Genomic DNA, 7,276 nt, shown 5'->3' with positions numbered 1-7,276 from the left:
ATAACCTCTAGGTCCATCCATGTTGCTGCAAATGACATTATTTCATTCTTTTTTATGGCTGAGTAGCAGTCCATTGTATATATGTATCAGAACTTCTTTATCCTGTTAATGGATATTTTAAAGTTCCAATTGGAGGACCTTTCAGAGAGCTTTACCTCACTTCTTCTCTTCCAAATAAATTCTGGACATAGTTTTTGAAAACCACCCTACATATGGGAGCACACAGAAGAAAAAGTGAATTTCCTCTCAGTGAAGATTGAAAAGAACAACTGTACCCTGGTGTTAAATTATCCATACAGAAAAGACATGAAGGAAGGGCTATCCTCTCTTAGTATATATAAACATGTTGACAGGGAAAATTTCCTGAAGAAATATCATGTAATTTGAAGAAAAGGTGATTTTTTTTTTTTTTTGCGGTACGCGGGCCTCTCACTGTTGCGGCCTCTCGCGTTGCAGAGCACAGGCTCCGGACGCGCAGGCTCAGCGGCCATGGCTGACGGGCCCAGCCACTCCGCGGCATGTGGGATCTTCCCGGACCGGGGCACGAACCCGTGTCCCCTGCATCGGCGGGCAGACTCTCAACCACTGCGCCTCCAGGGAAGCCTGAAAAGGTGATTTTTAACAGCTTGGATCCAGACTTTCTTGGGCACTGAATTGTCCTACACTATCCTATGAGCCTTTATGCTTTCAAGCGTATTCCTTGAAACAATGGTTCCTCTAGATATAAATAAGTTTACATGAAAAGAGTATTCTGTGATCAGATTTTCAAATGCTGGTTCCGCAAAATATTCTGTTCACAAAGCAGAGCTGAGTTTATTGCTTACTGTGGTGAGGAAAATGGTTACTCTCACAGTCTTAGTAACATCTTGATCAGTTCAAGATAATGGAGGACAAAGTGAAGACATTTATGAGATTTGGGGAGTCTGGTTAAAGTTGGGGATTGATTAGGATTGAAAGAGGTTCATGATATAATAGGATTGGTGAGTAGAGCATGGATATGGTTTCAAAGAGAATCTTGAAGAGTTAGCCCTCCTCTGATACCATATTATCTTCAGAAAGGGTATTTATTCTAATCAGGATAAATGGAATATTTGGATAAATGGATTTTCTGTAAGTTCCTAAAATGAACAACAAAATTATTTGTAACTGTAACATCCTGGACAATTTTCCTGAAGAGTAAAACCATGTAATGAAGATAGCTATGTAGTAAAGTCATGTTAATATGGAATCTAGACAATAAATGTGCAGGTGTAAAAGGTTCTCAACATAAGTCTAGGAATTCCTGAGTCAAACAAAGTTCAGCAAATGTTTTAACAGTGGTGCTTTTCAGATTCTTTAATACATGAATGGACATGTAATTTTCAAGGAAAAAGTACACAAAAAACACTTTTATTTCTTCGTCTGAATATAAAATGAATTTAGGATATTCATTTTAAAAAGAGGTTGTCAATATAAAACCCAAACAGAGAGTAACTGTAATCCCAGTCTGGCATTTCCCTGTACACAGACAGTAACATCTTAAGCAACTGGCACAAAGGCACACTGGGCTGGAATTTGGTTCAAGAGTTAGGCACAACCAGAATGCATCAGTGATTAGAATGAAGGTTCACAGCGCCAGTAGTTTGAGGAGGAAAGTGAAGTAGATGATACAAAAGAAGGGGAATCTTTCTAGTGGAGATATGTTGCTTAGCTAATAAAATGAGCCGTGCATGTATTTTATGTCTTCAATTTACCCTACAGTGTCAGTACTGAATTGTTACATAGTGATACTGCTCTTATTAGATGCTACTCTTCTGAGGCAAGGAACACTGCTTACTAAAAGTAAACAACAGTTAAAACAGCATTTTATTTTCATGCACAGATAATCTGAATGGCCAAACAGAGCTTGGGTACTTTTTATTAGCCAACAGAACAGGCTAACAACTACAAATAACAGGTCATCTACTTAGTCTGGGATTGGTAAATGCCACTGTAAGATGACTTTCCTTCATTTGATAGTGAAAGGAGTCGGTCCCTTGACTGGAAATCACATGAGCATTTCCACTATTTGATACAAAAAACTAAGTATGGACTTTTGGAGAAACAGTAGAGGGAATAAAGCAAATGTTTAAAATATTATCTCAAAGATATTTTAATTAATTAAATATTAACTAAGGAAAAAATAGGCTTGATTTTTATGCCAGGAAATACTGAGTTGATTCCAGGAGATACTGAGATGATTCCAGGAGTTCACATAAATGTAATTCTAACTGTGCAATTGCAAATGAAGCTACAGAGGAAGGAAAATTCCAGATATTCTATACAAATCAATTTGGTTTCTGAGCTCAGATTTTAAAGGGACACATATAAAAGCCAAACAGCACTGGCCCTTCTTGTGGCTGGCCTGAGATGGTGATGTATGCAACACAGCAACCTCCAAGAAAGTACTGAAAAGTAATTCAGATATTTTGGAATTCTCTTAAAAGACACTGTATGAAAATTACATATACATTCTCTTACCCCTCATCCATTTTGATGGCAGTTGCTTCCCTAACACCTACCACCTTTCTGGATTCTTTCTTACACTTCTTCCCTAAAACTCTTTCACTTGTTTCAGTCCAAACTCAAACGCCTATGACCACTTTTTTTTCTAGGACTTTCTCTGTTGAAAATAAATTTGATCTTACTCTGTTCTAGGACCCAAATGGAAATTTCTAAAGCCCAGCCCTAAAGATGCAAGAATAATAAAGAATTCTTCCTTCTTAGAGCTACAGGGGAATGGGGGCTGCCCAAAGTCTCAGAATTTGTGTATTAATGTTTTTGTCCTCTCCACAGGTTCAAAAGATGAGGTGAAAGAAACATAGCCAAGGATTCATATTAGAGGGTGGCAGAGAATTGATAGATTTGGGAAGTCTAAGCACCCAATAAACTGCAAAATTTACACACACACATACACACACACCCACAACACACACACAAGTCTTTTTAAGCCTTGATCATAGTATGTAGAAGATAGAGAAGAGAATGTTCTCTGTTTGAGGCCAATAATACATTGACTAATAACAAAAGAGAAAGCAAACCTTTCTTTGGACTGAAAAAAAGAGAAAACATATTGGTAAAAGGGAATTAACTGGAGGTGTAGCTAGGGAAGGATAGGTAAGCTTCTGGTCTCAAATTATCTCTAAAGGTCTCCAAGGAACTTGCAAATTAGATCATTAAACCAAACATTGCCAATGACATTTGAGGGACTGTCAAGAACAATAAAGGGTAATAAAACTGGAGATAAGCAAATACCATCCAAATTTGAAAAATGAGATGAAGGGAGGTTTGACAAATTAGAGACAGATAAAAGTTACATTGATTTCAGCTAAGATTTCAGAATCTTTAATATAGATGAATAGGTTTGGAAGCCTAAAGAAGCAATGATCACTAGGAACCAATAAAGGCTCACAAAACAAATCAGACTCCTCTCACTTCGTTCTGTACGTCAGGGTCCTGGCAGGGAGCACATGGCACACACAACCAGACGGTAATTGAGGTGAGTTTACAGCAGGGACTCTTCATACTAGCATGGGGTAGGGTTAAAGGAAACTTAGAGGGATAGTGAAGCAACTGTGGAGAACTGGCACCACCCAACACAGGACTGGCTACATAATTTACAGGGTCAAGGGCAAAATGAAAATGCATAGCCCTTTATTCAAAATCCACTAAGAATTTCAAGACAGGAGCAGCAAAGCATTACCAAGCATGGGGTCCTGTATGACCACACAGGCTGCAAGCCCATTGCAGCCATCTTTGACCCTTAAGTTTTAAGGGTCAAGAAGGGAAACATGTACTAGAACCTGGAGAGAGTTGTAGCTGTATCTTTAGCTGGAGGAGAGTCCACTGGAGAGACAAAAGAAGAGCTAAGCCACTTATACTAATTACTACACTGATGACCTGTGGCTATGAAGAGAGGGACTGGTAAATTCATACCTTAATCCCATTCTTCTCCTGCCCTTCTATAATCTCAGACAATGGAATCCAGTTAATATAGTGCATGGAGGACAGGTTCCAGAAGCACAAAACAGGGTGGAGAGTGAATTGGGAGAGGCAGGAAGAATATTTTGCACACCTTTATGAAGTCACAATGCTGTGAAATTCATGAAACCTGGTAACCCTACTCTAGAAGGACTTTAGGAAGGTGTTTACCACAACTGCTCAGGAGCTCCTTTTGGACAAAATGGACAGAGATGGCCTACAAGCAAAGATAATTATGTGGATCTATAATAGGTTAAATAATTACATCCAAAGTCTACTGAAAACTAGTACTACCCAGCTTAGCATTTTTGCTACTGACTTGCAGATATAGAACGAATGATTATCAAAGCGTGGTTTACAGATTACTGAGTGGAACAGTGACTAACCAGGATGAAAGAATTAGAATCCAAAAAGATCTTGACAGGCTGTAGCAATGGGATAAAAAGATCTTGACCAGTTGGAACAACTGACTAAATATAATAGTAGTACATCTTGGGATTCGCTCTCAGGTTCAAAAGCCAGTAGCACAGGTTTGGGAAAGGGAGACAATACTGATGATGTCTGAAAATGACTCAGGCAGTTTAGGCGAAGGTAAAGTCAATGTGGGTCATGAGTGTGGTGGATCCTCGAGAAAAGCATATTAGGTTTTAGGCAGAATGAATTGAACAAGGGAGGTGATAATCCAAACCTGGGACTGTGTTGATCAAACCACACCTGGAAAATTGGGTTTCTGTGAATGTCATATATGACTCACGATGTACTCTGAGAAGGCTAACTAGGATAGGAGAAGAGACTTATGAACTAGGACCAACCCCAAAAGCTGGTCTGGCTTTAATAACTGATGCAAATGACAACATGAATGTGACAGTGTTGAGATTACTGCTCAGTCAGCAAACAAAAGAAGAGCAGAGGACATAAATGAGATCAAAGACATAAGAGTGGATGAGGCAACTCTTGCCTTAGTTCCTCCCCCTGAGTTTGCAGGGTTAAGAATCTACAAGGACAGAGGACCCTAGAATTAAAAGCTCACTGCCTTTTGAAAGGAAAGGGGAGGGGTGCATTTTCCCAGAGGGATCCACTTTATTACCATATAAAGAAATTCTTGCTAGGCCACAGTTACATACTTCTGAATGCTCTTTCTTATTTGTCATTACGCCTATTTGAAGAAAGCCAAGTACTAACACAGAATAGAAATTATTCCTTAGTAGTAATAAGTGAAGAGATTTGTAGCCTATAATAAAAGACCACTCTGGAGAGTAATGGTATACAAACTATATCCAAATATATTAAAGACTGCCATATGGAAAAATAATTATCACTGTCCTTTACTAAATCAAGAAATAAAACAGTATCATTTTAAAAAATCAGAGAGAGGCATTTTTAACAGTCCCATTTCCTGAGAACAAAACAGACTGCCATAGAAAGCATAAGGTTCCCAATAACTAAACATGAATAACACAGGACATAGTCTAGATGATTCTTTAACAGGTGTGTTATTTAGGCAATTCCAGCATTCAATAGTGTTTAAAGTAGTTTTTAATGATTGCTTCTAATACTGAGCTTCCATAGTTCATTCTTCCTTTCATTCAATAAGTATTTATTGAGAACCAGCTGCATTCCAACATGGTCTTAAGAACTGAGGATACAACAACAAACAGAAACAAGCCATTTCTCATGGAGCTTAAATTATGATGGGATAGGTAGATAATAAACAAATCATTAATAAAATGTCAGGCAGTAGTGGTAAATGTGAAAAAGATAAAGCAGAGTCAGAAGCTCCGGTGATGGATTAAGAGAAGGAGTATAGGCCTCCCTGGCTAATAAGCTCATGTCTTTTTTTTTTTTTTTGCGGTACGCAGGCCTCTCACTGCTGTGGCCTCTCCCATTGCAGACCACAGGCTCCAGACGCACAGGCTCAGCGAGCCCGCTCCACAGCATGTGGGATCTTCCCGCACTGGGGCACGAACCCGTGTCCCTCGCATCGGCAGGCAGACTCTCAACCACTGCGCCACCAGGGAAGCCCCAGCTCATGTCTTTATCATACTAAATTTCTCTAAATCTTCAGTCCTGGTCTCTTCTTCAGGCTCGTATCATTTTTCTTCTTTATACTAATTACCGTCCCTCTGGTTTACTCTTTAACTCCTAAACCCAGAATAACTTTAATTTTTAAACTCATAAGAATTTAGCAGTAAACCTATCATAGTGTAATTTAAGAGCAGGATGTGCCCAATACTCACAATTTCATTTAGAACCACGATGTGGGTGTCTTCATACATCTAGGATACGGTACAATTCTTTTTCCCCACCAACCAATGCTTTGTAATATCTGGGCTCAGGCCTGTCTTCCTAATCTCAGATTTTTATTTCTTTGAGGAGGGGGCACAAACATTTATTTATCTGTGCCTCTTGCCCATCTCAAGAAAGTTTTATCTCCTCTTTATCTATGTCATTCCTTTTATTTAGTTAATAAATGAAATTTATTGATATTTAATTGGAAATTTTTATTCCATGATACTTTGACGCCAACATCTAATCAAATCTACTATTGGGCAAAGGGAAGTAGGAAAATAAAGCAGTGTCATACCCCAAGCTTCAAAGCTAAGAGGAAGACAAAACAATTGGATTACAGACCCAAAATAGACACACACGCACGCACATGCACACACACAAAATAGCCTATGACCTTTATTTTTTTTCTCTTTCTTTCTTTCTTTTTAAACTAGTGTATTCATATAACTGAAGGACAGGAAGGTATTTGGAGGATCAGAAGGTTGAAAAGATCACTAGGAAAAGAAATAATTTTCTGTTAACATAATATGCTAACAAGTTGTTGGTTTAACTTTCTAATCATAGATGCATAGAGTCAGACAACGTAATGAGGTGAAAATTACCTTAACTTTTCCTGCCACCAGTACCGTCTTAACAGAAACATCTTAGCAAGGTGAAGTTAATTGTACAAGATCATATACCTATTTCCAGAATCAAAAAGTTAAGTGGATGGAGTTCAGCTCAAGAACAAGAACAATTTACTTTCCTCTTACTCATGGTAACACTGAAATTAAAAAAAAAAAAATTTTAATTAGCAGTAGTGGAATACAAAACAGAAATCCTGATGACAGTTTAAGAAAATACTAGGAGAGAAATAGCAGACCGGATCTGACCATTGGAAAAACCACAGCAGAGAAACTATGTCCCCAAATTCCCTAAGTAGAGGGGAGAAGAGCTCTGATGCATTACTGGACTGGCTGCTGAATTATGAGTGGCTAGGGGATCCATT

The sequence above is a fragment of the Neophocaena asiaeorientalis genome, unplaced genomic scaffold, assembly GCF_003031525.2.
Source record: "Neophocaena asiaeorientalis asiaeorientalis breed wild unplaced genomic scaffold, Neophocaena_asiaeorientalis_V1.1 scaffold86, whole genome shotgun sequence".
NCBI classification, from domain to species: domain Eukaryota; kingdom Metazoa; phylum Chordata; class Mammalia; order Artiodactyla; family Phocoenidae; genus Neophocaena; species Neophocaena asiaeorientalis.
Note: the sequence above shows the minus strand (reverse complement) of the source record.